The following is a 16,169-nucleotide window of genomic DNA, read 5'->3' on the forward strand; positions in this document are numbered from 1 at the left end:
TAAAATTTCACCATCACAAATCTCTGATTTTTCCTTCAGTGGAAGAGCGGAGTCAGCTGTTTTCTGCCCCATTTCCTCAGTGTTTAAATCTTTACAACGAAGAAAGGTTCTCTTAGTGATTCAAAGGTGGCAGTTTTAGTGGAACATTTTTTTCCTGTCAAATTATTAAAAAAAAAAAAAACTTTGAAAAGCTGAGCAGTATCAATACACTACCACTGTCTCACATGATGCCAAATGGTCTTGTGAGCTCTACCTGGTTAGTGGGATGAGCATAGCTGATAAAAGTTATATCCTTTCTGAACTCTGCACTGAGACTGCTCCACTGAGTGCAATAATCTCATGGGATGTGGCGAGTTAATTTTTCTGGGAAGAATTTCAGTGTTAGAATTTACTGTCTTTTGCACATATAAATTTGAAGCTTTAACGTTACACTCTTCTGGTTATTTGCATTTAATATGCATGCAAATTTCACATGTATACTATGTACCAAGCACGTAATTTATAAATCGGTACTTTCCCTGGTTGTTAGCAATTTTGGCCGCTTTAAAAATTAATACTTTGAAGAAATATATGATTTCAAATTTATATGTAGTATCTTTAGTTTCCGGAGGAAAATATGAAGTACATTCTCTGCTGGGAAAGGTAGATCTCTGCTGTAACATTCTTGGTGTTTAAAGAAGTTCTGCTTACTGCTAAAGGTTAGAATGCTTTTCTTTTTCTTTCCTATGATTGGCTTCGGGTTAGTTGTTGCAGACATTTGTTTCTACCAACAATGCTGAAAAATATGTGTTTCTGAATCATGATTGATTGTAACCTGCAGAATCTTGGTACAGTCAGGGGCGAGTTGTTTCAGGTGATAAACACACCTCATGCAACAAGAGTAGCACATGGTACGTGTAAGGGGAGAAGATCAGGTCTGCAAGGCATAACCCAGAGCAGATGGACTCCAGAGAGAGAGTCTGGGGCCTCTCTGGCTGTTATTTAGGCTCGTTGTCTTGGCAACCAAAACACAGCCATCGGTCTGCCCTGGGCCGGGCACTTCCACCAGCCCTGACTACCTGACCTTTCCTCCTCCCCGTTCCCATCTGTCACTGGTACTCTCCCTGGCCGCTTACAGGCAGTTTAGGTTTTCCATTTTCCTCCTGGTGCAGCTCCAGGCACCACCTGTGTCTCTTCCTTCTCCTCTGGGCAGCTGAAACCTCATCACTGACCCCCAACTTCTCAGCTGTGTTCTTCTTCTGTGAGCCCACACAAGGCCTCCCAAACTTTCCCACGACTGAGGAAAGTGCTCTTTCAGTGTAGACCTCCCAGCATTCAGCATCTTCCGTGGGGAACAGGCCTCCATCCTCAGCTCCAGCAGTTAGCTCTGGTGTCTTAGTTAGGCTAATTTTTTTTTTTTTTAACTCTTCTTCTTTCTGATCCTCTTCATGGCTGTTGGTTACCCTCCTCCTACAGCGTACCAGCTCTCGGGATGGCTTCACCCTCTCCGTCTCTAAATTGTCTCCAGTCCTCTCAAAGTCAGCCCTCCTTAAGTGACAACGAGCAAAGGCTTTCCGGCTGACCAGTTGGTGACGGCACCACCGTCACCATCATCAATGCTGTGAATATTATCACCGGCTTCCGTGTCAGCTTAGTGCCAGTTGCTTAGAAGATGGACTGAATTCATTGGGTCTGTGGAGGTTGACTCGCAGCCCAAGTCACTACCTCTGCATAGTGTTGTTCAGCTTGTCAAGGACAAGAGTCAGGATGAGAACCCACCGACACGGGTGTCCTTGGGCACAGCTGGATCTGCCAAGGTCAGAGGGGACTTCCATCCCCCTTCATGCCCTGAGAGAGGCACCTTCAGGTGGCTGATCTATGCTGGGACACAGAGATGAAGGGGCCCTGTTTTCTGGCTCCTTTGTGGGCTGAGGGGACTCACTCACTGATTTGAAGCTGAGCACCCTCTACACATGGGAATGCCTTGGCTTATGGCCTGTGTGTGAAAATCAAGAAGAATCAAAGTGAAGTTATCTATTAAGAAGGGGAGATATTCAATGGAGGACCAAACCTACTCTCTCTCCTTTCAGTCAGTTCAGTTGCTCAGTCATGTCCAACTCTTTGAGACCATATGGACTGCAGCACGCCAGGCCTCCCTGTCCATCACCAACTCCCAGAGCTGACTCAAACTCATGTCCATTGAGTTGGTGATGCCATCCAACCATTTCATTCTCTATTATCCCCTTCTCTTCCTGCCCTCAATCTTTCCCAGCATCAGGGTCTTTTCAAGTGAGTCAGCTCTTCACATCAGGTGGCCAAAATATTGGAGTTTCAGCTTCAGCATCAATCCTTCCAGTGAATATTCAGGACTGATTTCCCTTAGGATGAACTGGTTGGATCTCCTTGCAGTCCAAGGGACTCTCACTTGAGTCTTCTCCAACACCACAGTTCAAAAGCATCAATTCTTCTGCATTCAGCTTTCCTTATAGTCCAACTCACATCCATACATGACCACTGGAAAAACCATAGCTTTGACTAGATGGGCCTTTGTTGGCAAAGTAATGTCTCTGCTTTTGAATATGCTGTCTAGGTTGGTCATAGCTTTTCTTCCAAGGAGCAAGCGTCTTTTAATTTCATGGCCACAGTCACCATCTGTAGTGATTTTGGAACCCCCAAAAATATAGTCTGTCACTGTTTCCCCATCTATTTCCCATGAAGTGCTGGGACCAGATGCCATGATCTTAGTTTTCTGAATGTTGAGATTTAAGCCAACTTTTTCACTCTCCTCTTTCACTTTCATCAAGAGGCTCTTGAGTTCTTCTTCACTTTCTGCCATAAGGGTGGTATCATCTGCATGTCCCAGATTATTGATATTTCTCCCAGCAGTCTTGATTCCAGCTTGCCTGCCATTTTGTATGATGCATATAATTTAAATAAGCAGGGTTACAATATACAGCCTTGATGTACTCCTTTCGCAATTTGGAACCAGTCTGTTGTTCCACGTCCAGTTCTAACTGTGGCTTCTTGACCTGCATACAGATTTCTCAGGAGGCATTTAAGGTGGTATGATATTCCCATCTCTTTAAGAATTTTCCACAGTTTGTTGTGATCCACACAGTCAAAGGCCTTGGCATAGTCAGTAAAGCAGAACTAGATGTTTTTGTGGAACTCTTGTGCTTTATTGATGATGCAGTGGATATTGGCAACTTGATCTCTGGTTCCTCTCCCTTTTCTAAATCCAGCTTGAACATCTGGAAGTTCACGGTTCACGTACTGTTGAAGCCTGTCTTGAAGAATTTTGAGCATTACTTTGCTAGTGTGTGAGATGAGTGCAATTGTGTGGTGGTTTGAACATTCTTTGGCCTTACCATCAGTGATGAGTCGTCTCACTTTTGCTTTTGGATAATGTGACAGTGTTTGATAAACTTGCTGTAAGTATCAGGTGAAAATGGCTCTGTGGTTACAATGACATCCAAATGAAATATTCTTCAGTGGCTTCTCTTCCTTTTCTTTCTCTCCTCGTCTCCCTTTTTCCTTCTTCTTGTCCTCTTTCCCCCTGCCCCTTCCTTTTTGATAATAAGCATAGCATCTTATGGAGAAGTAAATGGCAACCCACTCCAGTATTCTTGCCTGGAAAATATCATGGACAGAGGAGCCTGGAAGGCTATAGTCCATGGGGTCGCAAATAATCAGACATGACTGAATGACTCCTGTCCTGTCCATAGCAGCTTATAAATGTCTAAGGTACTCTAGGCGGCCCAGTGATGCCTTTTTGCCGAGCTAGATGGTATCATAGGTAACTGCAGCCCGCAGGTTCCATCCGTGTGCTGTGGGCAGAGTGACCTTCTAACTGCCATAGAATGTCCCAGGGGCATGGAAGCCACATGCTTGCTTTGCAGGAGCACTGAGTGTGAGAACTTGAGCCTGGCTCACTTCTGGAGCTCAGACATGCTTTCTCCCATGGCTCAGGATTCCTCAAAAGAGGCCAGATTGAGAGAAAGCCACGTGGGAAGAAGTCTGCGAGTGGGACTCGGCTGAGCAACATCCTGGGTAGCCGAGGTAACAGAGACTCAAGGTACCTCTCCTGACTTAACTAGCATCCCCTCAACTCCCCTTGTTACAGCAGACACCTCCTCACACACACAGAAACAAGTGTGCTCCCGGGGGAAGGAGGCTGTGGCATAAGGCATGGGTGGGCAAACTTGGCCCTAGGACATATCCAGACCTGTTTTTATAAGGACAAAGGCTCAGGATTGTTTTTAACGCGTTGAAAAAAACAAAGCAAAAAAGAATGTGTTAGATACATTACTAAAGCCTTTGAAGTTTATAATATTATCTGGCCCTTAATATATAATGTTTGTCAGTCCCTGAAAAGAACTGGTCATAATGCCTAAGGACTCCTTCCAGGTGGTCATTTTTTGAAAGAGCAAGGCCCGAGAGTGGAAATGGTTTCCCTGATGGCCGGGCCTGGAGTTGGTGTTCTACTGGAAGTTGTGTGTCCAGACAGGGTCGTTAGTGGTGTCCATTGTAACCTGTGGACTGGTGCAGTAATGAAGGCCAGTGCAACGGGGAAAAGCACAGGCGAAGAGGAGAGAAAGGCTCTCAGATTAGGAATGGCCTTGCCCACCACCACCTGGGCACTGCAGATAGAATGACTGAGAAGAGGAATCCCCGGCAGAGTGTGGAGACCTGAGACCCAGGCTTTCGCCTTAAACCCAGCACACTTGTAGCACCATGAAGGAGAAGGCCAGGGGACTTGGGTCTGCACTTGTATTCAGTTCACAAAGTACATCTCTGTCTCGCTGTGTCTTCACTAGGCAAGGCACGAGCTAAGAGGCTGGAATAAAATGCGAGAAGTTGTCAGAACTGTGTTTGTTCTTTTCTGGCTGGTGCAGCAGCCGTGTGTGTGTGTGTGTTAGTCGCTCAGTCGTGTCCGACTCTTTGTGACCCCATGGACGGTAGCTCGCCAGGCTCCTTTGTCCATGGGATTCTCCAGGCAAGAATGCTGGAGTGGGTTGCCATTTCCTTCTCCTATTATACTTCATAATATGTAACAAATACTTTTGTTTATAAGTCAGACTTTTGTATACACGTGTTGTTTTCATATATGTTCCATGTAGGAAGCGTTTACATGTACAGATAAAGATCAAGAAACTAAACTCGTTTAAAGGTATAAACTGACTACATTAACAGCTGAAGAAAGATCTATTGTGCATTTAACATGACCACAGTTTTCTCACTAAATCTTCCAACTCTAACAGGTATCTGCTTTAATTTCTAAGATTTAAATTATTTAAAAATATGTACTTATTATCTGTGGTTTAGACACTAAGTTATGTCCGACTCCTGAAACCCTATTGGACTGTAGTCTGCCAGGCTCCTCTTTCTATGGGATTCTCCAGGCAAGAATACTAAGATGAGTTGCCATTTCCTTCTCCAGGGGATCTTCCCAACCCAGGAATCAAAGCTGGGTCTCCTGCATTGCAGGCAGATTCATTACTGGGTAAGCTGCTTATTATCTGTAGTACTGTTCATAAGTAAATCAATGATTCATTATGTTAAAACTTTTAGTTCTACGATCCTAAATATACCTGGTGATGAGAGCTCCCATCTACAAGAAAATAATATTGAGAACTTCTAAAGTGCGTAATGTTAATTTCTATTGAGAGCAAAAGGGAATCCAAAGATTCAAGAGAAAAATTTAAAGATTTTAGAAACTCACCTTTTAAATTATCAAAATCCACCCAAGAAGCAGACTCTACCTTTTTGGTTCCCACATGACAGCAGCAGACATAACATAATGTTAACACAACAAACCCAACACGCCCTCAAGGGCTTTCCAGTTGGAGCTTATATGTGCTTACAGAACAAAAGTAGCCCATGGCCAAGCACATAGCTCGTGAGGTGTGTGCAGTGCTATGAGTGAGCTCAGCCACAACAGAATCATTATTTACAAAACATGGGGGAAGAGCGAGAGGACATGGGGCGAGAGAGCCTGACTTACTGCCGCCTTGGCTAATTTGCTCTTTCCCAACAACCTCATTTTATAGTTGTGAGAACGCTCTGAACAGGTGAAAGGGCATTTCTTTCAACCTTAGTCAGTAGAGAAGAAAGAATTGATGCTTGATCAGAGGTGTGTCCTTTTAAGGTCATATAGTTGTTATTTGATGGAGTTGGAAATCAGAGTCAGATATTCTGGCTCTAAAATCTGATCACCATCCTCAGGGTCAGTGAGTTACACAGTGTTAACCTTGCACCCCAACTCCCCAACACAGAAGCCTTCCCACTCAACAGTAAGTCTGTATGTTGTTATTGTTCAGTCATTAAGTTGCGTCCGAGTCTGTGACCCCATGAACTGCAGCACACCAGGCTTCCCTGTCCTTCACTATCTCCTGGAATCAGTGATGCCATCCAATCCTGCCTTCAGTCTTTCCCAGAATCAGGGTCTTTTCCAGTCAGTCAGTTCTTTGCATCAAATGGCCAAATTATTGGAGCTTCATCTTTAGCATCACTCTTTCCAAAGAATATTAAGGGTTGATGTCCTTTAGGATTGACTGGTTTGATCTCCTTGCACTCCAAGGGACTCTCAAGACTCTTCTCCAGCATCACAGTTCGAAAGCATAAATTCTTCAGTTATCAGCCTTGTTTATGGTGTAACTCTCGCATGCATCCATGACTACTGGAAAAACCATAATTCTGATTATATGGACCTTTGTTAGCAAAGTGATGTCTCTTTTTTAATATGCTGTTCTAGGTTTGTCATAGCTTTTCTTCCAAGAAGGAAGCGTCTTATAATTTCATGGCTGAAGTGAAATTTTAATTTCTATATGTGCGTTTATAATATTAACATTATAAGGGATGGGTAGCATACCTCTAGAAATGGACTCATTTGTGTATCTCAGCTTTGTCCCCTTCTCACATGGGAAGGTGTATGTGGAAGAAACCCTTAGCAAGTGTGCAAGGCGGTATGCACTGCTCTGAATTGTGTGTGTATGTCTGGAAATGCTGACTCGTGGCAGATTCCTCGGATATTCTAGTTTGACCTTCATAAAGGACCTAAGAAGCAGTTGTGAAAGATATTAATGACGCTATGGCAGTCTTACTGAAAATTGGAGCTGTTTTCACTATCTTACCATAGTTGTCAGAGCAAGTTGCCCTTTAATATAGATAAATCAAGTGGTTTATCCTGTGTATGTATGTTTTGATTGTCAGCGGCCATCATTCCTCCCTGACAGGACAGGAGAGAATCTTACACGTTTCCTCACCATCTACAGACTTTGATATTTTTTCCTCCTAATTAAGCGTACAGGAGAACCAGCTGGGTCTGCATCAGCTCTGGTTCTCCATCTGAGTCTGAACCCTGAGCGAGGAATTTGGTCCTGGAGCCAGTGTCACTGATAGAGGCATCAGCCACCGGGGAATCCATCACAAATAAAAGCAATCTAGCCGTCCCGGGGAACCTAACCACGTTCATATTCAGATAAGGAGAGCACCAAGTGATCTCACGAAGAGTGCTTATCAGGGACTCGGGGGTGGGGGGTGGGGTAGTGGTGCCTTTACCCTGCTCCTTAAGTATGTTAAAAAATAGAGCCTTGAAAGTCACGGTTGTGAGAGTGAGGACAGGAAAATGAGCGCAACAGTTCACACGGCGCACTTTTCTTCGGAGCAGCGATTCACGCAGTGCATTTTTCTTCGGAGCAAGAAGTCGTGTCAGTTTCTCAGAGCGGCTATTTCATCTCTTACAGTCTCTGTAAGAATGTCTTGGTCAGCCGCGGGTTAGCAGCTCGGGAGCTGACTTAGATCTCTGCCTTGCTGACTCCTTGTACCTTTTTGATTTCAGCTCAAATGTCATTTCTTAGAGAGCTTTCCTCCCAGCCAGTCTGGGATTTCCTTCCCCCTAGCTCTGCTCCTTGTGTTCTCTGTCTCATCATTTTGTTTCATTTTCTGCACAGCACCTATCACTGTTTGCAATGGTTTTCTTTCTTTAGTGGCCTGTTTAGTGTCTCTCTCTCTCTCTCTGTTACCTATGGGACATAAGCTCCATGCAACAGAAGCCAACCGTGCCTCCTTGGTTTACTGTTGTTTTTCATAACACATAGAATAGTGCCTGGCTTATGGCAAGTGCTTCATAATTCAAATTCATCGAGTGACTCAATGAAAGAATGAATTAGTGAGGAAGTGTGTGCTTTTCTGTTGCTCAGTCCCACAGTAATAGAGTACCCGTATACTGGCTGTGGTCTTTCCCTATGAGGGGAATGCAGAGGGACTCCATTAGCTTTCTATTGTTGCAGTAACAAGTTACCACAAACTTGGCAACTTGATAGGGATTTGTTATCTTAAAGTTCTAGAGATCATGAAGCCCACACAGGTCTCACTGGGTTAACACCAAGGTGTTAGCAGGTCTGCGTTCCTCTCTGGAGGCTCCAGGGGGAATCCATTTTCTTGCCTGTTTCAGCTTCTTGAGGCCACACACATTCCTTGATTTGCGCCCCTTGCAAGGTCTTTAAAGCCAGCCGTGATGAGCTGAATCTTTCTCGGGTTGCCATCTCTCTGATTCACTGCAGCTGGGGTGCTTTTTCTGCTTTAAGGATTTATGTGATTAGATTGGGTTCACTTAGATAAACTAGGAAAACCTGCCATCTCAATGTTCTTGTTACTCAAGTCTGCAAAGTCCTTTTGTCAGGTAAGATAACATACTCATAGGTTCCAGGAGAAGTTCATGGATGTCTTGTGAGGGGTGTGGAGGGGGGTTATTTTTCTGCCTACTATGTGAATTTACTCAAAGAGCAGGCAGAGGATGGTCTAGCCCAGAGTTTCATTTCTCTTTTAGAATATATATCGTGAAGGACAAAGTTGCTCAGTGCATTTATTCATTCAATGATAAAGCTTTCTGGAGCTTGTCATGTTGTCTTTGACAATTACGTTTCTGATGGCAGAGTGGGCTAGGCTAGATGTGGATGTGGCAACCCTGGAAAAGGTCACCTGAATTCAGGTCCAGGCCTGACAATGAGAAATTGAGGTGCTAGTTGAAAATGGGATTGGTGTGTCCAGTGGGGACTCGGAGTGGTTGTACTGGTAGTAGTCACAGATACAGTTGCTGAGTATAGGCCTGCTTGGAGTAATTAATTCATGCCATATTTACAGCATCCTGTAACAGAGGTAGTTATTATCCCCATTATATGGATGATGAAACTAAGGCACAGAGAAGTTAAATAAGTCACCTGAGATCATACAACTAATATGTAATTGAGCTGGAGTTCTAAACCCCATGTCTTCTGGCCCTAGGTCCTGCTCTGTAACGGCTGTCCTCCCTTGCCGCTCATGGGGCCATTTTGAGAGTAGCTGAAAAGAGCTAAAGGGGCTTCCCAGGTGGCGCTAGTGGTAAAGAACCCTCCTGCCAACGCAGGAGACAGGGGTTCAATTCCTGGACGGGGAAGATCCCCTGGCGAAGGAATTGGCAACCCACTCCAGTATTCTTGCCTGGGTGAATCCTTTGGACGGAGGAGTCTGGCAGGCTGCAGTCCATAGGGCCGCAAAGAAGTAAGGTTGACTGCGGCGATTTAGCACGAAGGAGCTTTGAGAGAGCCACAGTGGGCGCGAGGCGGGGCAGAGCCTTGGTGTCTTGCAGCTGTGTGTGGGTGCGGGTGGGTGATGGGACCTGTGGTCTCCAGGAAGCGGAGGCAGGCGGCGCCGTGCGCAGGCGCGGCCCCGCGGTTGGGCGGGCGCGGGAGATGCTGCGAGGAGGCTGGACCAGGCCGCCCAGGCTAAGCCCTTCACTGAACCGGAGACTGAAACTGTTACAGGGGAAAGGCTCGGAAGCCCCGAGCTGACACGTCTGCGGCATCAATTACCAGACCTGGGTTCGGGGGCAGCACTTGGATTCACCAAGCCTCTTGTGAAGAGAGCCTACAAATCATCGTCGGCATCTCCAGGTGGGACAAAGATCAAATAGTTGTTGAGAAGGGCCCTGTTAAATCTTCGTTATTACTGTCCACGTGCCAGACTGGCAAGGTGGGGGAGCGGAACCAAGTAGGGGCACCTCCGCGCCTCGAAAACCTGAGCAAAAAACGGGAGCAAGACACGAGCTTTTCTTCTCGTGAAACTGATTGATGGCGGGGATTTACAGGTCAGCCTGGGAAAGCATGTAATCCATCAGGGCATTAGAAGGATGTCTTGTTTTGGGCGTGCAGATCCACGGTCACTAAGGTACTAACAAGCGGACAGTGGACGAGCCGCCTCCGCTTGTTCGGCAACCCCCTCATTTTACGAGCTGTCAGGTGGCCAGGTCTTGTAGGAAGATGGTTTTCTTCAGTGGGTTTGCCGTAATTGTGTGAACGCACGTGGTGGCTGTGAGTTTCAGGCTTCAGAAGGGAGGTGCAGAAACTTACCTTGGAGTTAAGAGCCTCTGCAGATACTTAATCGTACATAACTGTGAAGAGCAGTAAAGGCTCTGAGATTTTACCTTGCCTGTGAACTCTGAGCCTGACCCAGTTCTATACCGGTTGGAAACAGGAAAATCTTGGGTCAGACACAAAGGATTTTATTTCCTCAGGGCCCAGCCGGCAGCAGGAGCTTCCAGTTTGCCTCAGTTTCTCTTGTCCTTCAACTCCCAGAGGGGCCTAGCGACCCCTAGTGGGTGCTTCACCCAGGAGGGTCTGTGTTACAGCTGAGGCGGGCAGAGCTTAAGAAGCCACCATTCTTATAAAGCAGGGGTCGCCAACCTCCAGGCTTCGGACCAATACCTCCTTGTGAGATCAGCGGCGGCATGAGATTAGAAGTAAAGTACACAATAAATGTAATGCACTTGCAGTATCCTGAAACCATCCCCTCACCCCCACTGGCCCTCTGGTGCGTGGAAAAATTGTCTTCTAGGGAAGCTGGTTCCTGGTGCCAAAGCAGTTGGGGGCCGCTGTTACAAAGGGCTCCTGGCAAACATATCCAGCGTTTAATACCCTGGTCAGGTAACCAGTCTGTCGGTTGTCCTGGAGGGAGACACTGTCTTCATCCTTCTAGGCTGTTCACTTTACAGACATCCTTGTAAAGATAGTCTGGGACAAATGCTGTCACAAGATGTGTAATGAAGTTTCCCAGTAGAACCTAATGCATACTTAGCGGAAATTCCTCATAATGACCTATCAGAGGTGTTTGTGTTTAAGTAGCTGGAATGGTACCAGTGAGTTGGTATAATCTGAATTCACTTTGGGGGAAAGAAAAAAAATCCATTTCTAATTCTGTTCACTTAGTGAGTTCTCAATACTTTTGGATGGTGATTCCGCCAAATACTTAATTATTATGGAGTTCCAAACTTCTAATGAATTGGTAATTGAAGGATATATAGATTAGATGTGGTTTACCTGGAGCGTGCAGGGAGTGTGTGGTTGACATACAGCTTTGTTACAGGTGTGACAAAGTTTAAGACTTTAATACTTTGTCAGTGGATGTTACTGATAGAAACTTAAAAAGATTTTTGCTTAGAACAATACACACTTTGATTTCCACGATAAACTTACGAGGCAAATTCTATTAAGAAAATTATTATTTGAGGTACAAATTTCTTTATATTTGATTTTTCAAATAATTCCACAGATACGTTAAATCTTTACATAAGATCATGGTTGAAAATTGTAGCCCTATCATTTCCTATTCAATATGTAATCAGTGATAAATTGAAGCCAAAAGTCTTGGATAATCCATGAAATGAACTTTGAATATTTTTTAGGTTTAAACTTGATACACAGGTCCATATGCTATGTGCTAAGTCGCTTCATTCACGCCTGACTCTTTGTGACCTTATGCACTAGAGCCTGCTAGCCTCCTCTGTCCATGGGATTCTTAGGCAAGAATACTGGAGTGGGTTGTTATGCCCTCCTTCAGGGGATCTTCCTTGACCCAGGGATCCAACATGTGTCTCTTAGGTCTCCTGCCTTAGCAGGCGGGTTCTTTATCACTGGCGCCACCTGGGAAGCCCCGCAAGGATCCACATGGTGCCTGCGGTAAATGTCAGGAAGTCCAAGAACTCACTTTCTGCCTGGGGGTTGGTGAGCACTGTGAAGATGGCTGATCTAGACTGAATGCAGCTGGATCTGGACTGAATTTAAGATCTGCTAATTCCTAATTCTGTAACTTGCCTAAAATATCTGAGCCTTAATCTCCTCATACAAATATTGTAGATAATGACTACTGCGTCATAGAATAGTTGTGCAGCCTAAATGGAGTAAGTTATTCAAAGCTGGTACATTCCTTTTATAATGTCAAGGGAATACTGAAGTCAGATCAGGACCATTATAAAGTTTCTTTGATTACTTTCAGCTTGGGTGAAGCTTTAAATTCTTAGTTAAATTCCTTCTCTAAAGCACTCATTTATTGTCTTTTATTTTCCTAGTTATCTGGGTACATTGGGGAATTAAAATCATCCTCTAAAAATCATCCCATGGATATCAAAAGCTCATAAATTGTGAGATGCTAATAGGAAAGTCAAGATCTGCTCCAGCTTATTATTACTGGAGTGCACAGAGCTATCTTGGGAAAAGCAAGGGTTGGCATGATTTCCCAGCATAAGATGCTCTGCAGATTTCAAAATATGTCACTCACTGTAAAAACCAATTCAGTTATTTACCAGCCACACATATGCTAATCAGGGTTGAAAACATAAAGACCACGGAAAAGAAATGGACCGTTACATTTCTGTTACCAGCACTGGTGTTAAGAAATGACCAGAGCTCTCATGAGCCTGTGCCCTCAGTTTTATAGGGAATCAGGAACTGAATATTTAAAACTAATTACAATTCATTAAGATGACTAAAAGAGCTATGGCAGTGTGAGGTTCTATTTTTATCAGTTGAATCAATCTCTCCAATGAAAAGTAGGAAACAGGTTTTCAGTTTTGACAAACAACGTGAAAGCTTTGCAGTGGGAACAAAATGAGACATGTTGGGAGCAGCTGTGAGGTTCTAGATTTTTTTAAAATAAGCAGCTACTGTGTTCTGAATTTAGGGCTTCCCAGATGGTACTAGTGATGAAGAACCCGCCTGCCAGTGCTGGAGACGCAAGAGATGCAGGCTCGACCCTGGGTCAGGAAGATCCCCTGGAGGAGGGCATGGCAACCCACTCCAGTATTCTGGCTTGGAGAATCCCATGGACAGAGGAGCCTGGTGGGCTACAGTCCATGGGGTCTCAGAGTCGAACACGGCTGAAGTGACTTAGCATGCGCGCATCCTGGATATGAGGGCATTCATGACTGAGGAGGTGGAGGAGGAGAGGAAAGTTGATGTATTTTGGCAGATGGGCTGACGAAAGATTAATGGTAAGGTGTCTGCCTCCTGATGTGTAAATCTCTATTCACTGTTACCAAATAGAAAACAGCACTCTTACGATGAGAGCAGCTTTTATTCCAAATGTGTGTTTGTGTATATGTGTATTTTTGTATATGTCTTCAGATTGTATGTAAAATGTTAATGGCTTTACTTAGTAGAGATTGGGTTAAATATTTACTTCCAGCTAAGTATAACCATATGCCTACACTTCAAAAACAGTAACAATTCTAAAGAGAGTAACGCAAACAATTTAGAAAATATCAAAGCTCGCCTAGATTGGTGGTTAGTGGAGGTAACTGGATAACACTGACATGATTTCGGTTTAGTCCAACTCATGTTAAATAAGCCCCTCCCCTGGGCAGGGTTCTGTCTGGGTGTGTAGAGACAAACCTTGGCCACGTCATCAGCAAATCATCTCAGCTCGTTTGCAACCAGAGAGTACCCAGTGGGGAGCACAGCGCCCATGGCCCCGGCCTTGGCATCGTCCCACGTAAGAAGGGAGGTTTCTTGAATTTACCCACACCCTTTAGCCCCTTATAATACGGAAGAGAAGCTTGCGCATCGGTGAGACAGGACACACACACACATATAGATCAGTTTGCTTACATCAACAGTTTTCCTTTGTAAGTAAAACACGATTGGAGTTAATTTTTTTACAGGAATTTTTTCCTGCCTAACTGTAGTTGTTTTACTTTGCAAGAGAGTGAAAGAAATGTCTCTTCCTTTGCATTTTCTACTTGTATTTTTCTTCGCCTTGGACTGTACGTGATCACAGAGACAGATACTGCACACTAGGACAGATGCAGGCATAGCATAAATAAAGCAGTAGAAAGTCAGCTCAAGCGAAGGAAGTTCAAACCCTGGGCTCTGTTAGACAGGAAAATGGATATTTCAATAAAGAGAGTTGTTGAGGCCACAGCAGGCGTCTGTACAAAGCTGCAGGGTCAGCATTTTTTCAGATAGTGTCATGGATGAGTAGTTAAGTAAGAAAAGATACTCAATCCCAGCAGGATCTTGGGGAAATGAGGTCTATGTTTTCTACTCCTTGAACATGGGAGCAAATCAGTGTCGATTCTGCTGTGGCCTTCTCTCGAGTGCCGCCTCCCTAAGTTCTGCTTCTGTTACTTTGAAAATCATTTTGTTGAAATGACCTTTGTATCAGTTTTACCCTTAGGATAAATTTAAATGCTTTTCTTTTTTTAAGATTTTTTTTTAATGTGGACCATTTTTAAAGTCTTTATTGAACTTGTTACAAGATTGCTTCTGTTTTATGTTTTGGTTTTTTGGCCACGAGGCTTGTGAGATCTTAGCTCCCCAACCAGGGATAGAACCCACACCATTTATATTGGAAGGCAAAGTCTTAACTACTGGACCACCAGGGAAGTCCCTAAATGCTTTTCTAAAAGTATAATTTTCTCCAATAATTCCTTCAGTTCACAAAGAATAAGGTGTTGGGAACTTGCTTGGTAAACACTTGCTATTCTTTACCTTACTGATATATTTTTTCCACCACAAATGGCCCTTTCCAAATGGGTAATATTTCTCTCAGCTTTGAGCTCCTAGCTTGCTTTCCTGACACTGATTTAATTTGGGGATAGTCAAAGCAAACAGACCCACCAGTTCAGTTCAGTCTCTCAGTCGTGTCCGACTCTTTGCGACCCCCTGAACTGCAGCATGCCAGGCCTCCCTGTCTGTCACCAACTCCCAGAGTCCACCCAAACCCATGTCCATTGTGTCGGTGATGCCATCCAACCATCTCATCTTCATCGTCCCCTTCTCCTCTTGCCCTCAGTCTTTCCCAGCATCAGGGTCTTTTCAAATGAATCAGCTCTCCGCATGAGGTGGTCAAAGTATTAGAGTTACAGCTTCAATATCAGTCCCTCCAATGAACACCCAGGACTGATCTCCTTTAGGATGGACTGGCTGGATCTCCTTGCAGTTCAAAGGACTCTCAAGAGTCTTCTCCAGCATCACAGTTCAAAAGCATCAATTCTCCAGTGCTCAGCTTCTTTATAGTCCAACTCTCACATCCATACATGACCACTGGAAAAAGCATAGCCTTGACTAGATGGACCTTTGTTGGCAAAGTAATATCTCTGCTTTTTAATATGCTATCTAGGTTGGTCATAACTTTCCTTCCAAGGAGCAAGTGTCTTTTAATTTTATGGCTGCAATCACCATCCGCAGCCACCGTTTCCACTGTTTCCCCATGAAGTGATGGGACCGGATGCCATGATCTTAGTTTTCTGAATGTTGAGATTTAAACCAACTTTTTCACTCTCCTCTTTTACTTTCATCAAGAGGCTCTTTAGTTCCTCTTCACTTTCTGCCATAAGGGTGGTGTCATCTGCATATCAGAGGTTATTTATAGTCCTCCCAGCAATCTTGATGCCAGCTTGTGCTTCTTCCAGCCCAGTGTTTCTCATGATGTACCCTGCATATAAGTTAAATAAGCAGGGTGACAATATACAGCCTTGACGTACTCCTTTTCCTATTTGGAACCAGTCTGTTGTTCCATGTCCAGTTCTTACTGTTGCTTCCTGACCTGCATACAGGTTTCTCAAGAGGCGGGTCAGGTGGTCTGGTATTCCCATCTCTTTCAGAATTTTCCACAATTTATAGTGATCCACACAGTCAAAGGCTTTGGCATAGTCAATAAAGCAGAAATAGATGTTTTTCTGGAAAAATAGGCCCATAGAGACAGATGAAACTCTGTATATGTGTTTAGCGGAGCTGTTATCCTTTTTTAAAGAACTTATAGAATGAGGGCAGATCTTTTGAAATTGGAGGCTGCATTGTGTAGTGGTTATTAGCATACATAAATTTGGACAGGTTATTAAGTCTGTAAGCTTTTTTAACTCATTTTTTAAAATTATA

General features: G+C 44.2%; 1 protein-coding gene across 1 annotated transcript in view; it reads left to right on the top strand.

Moving 5' to 3' along the window:
* LOC108637261 (atherin-like) overlaps positions 1 to 16,169 on the top strand; it is a 419,308-nt gene that overhangs the window by 167,602 nt on the left and 235,537 nt on the right. The gene's annotated exons all lie outside the window — the stretch shown is intronic.

The sequence above is a fragment of the Capra hircus genome, chromosome 12 (genome assembly GCF_001704415.2).
Source record: "Capra hircus breed San Clemente chromosome 12, ASM170441v1, whole genome shotgun sequence".
NCBI classification, from domain to species: Eukaryota; Metazoa; Chordata; class Mammalia; order Artiodactyla; family Bovidae; genus Capra; species Capra hircus.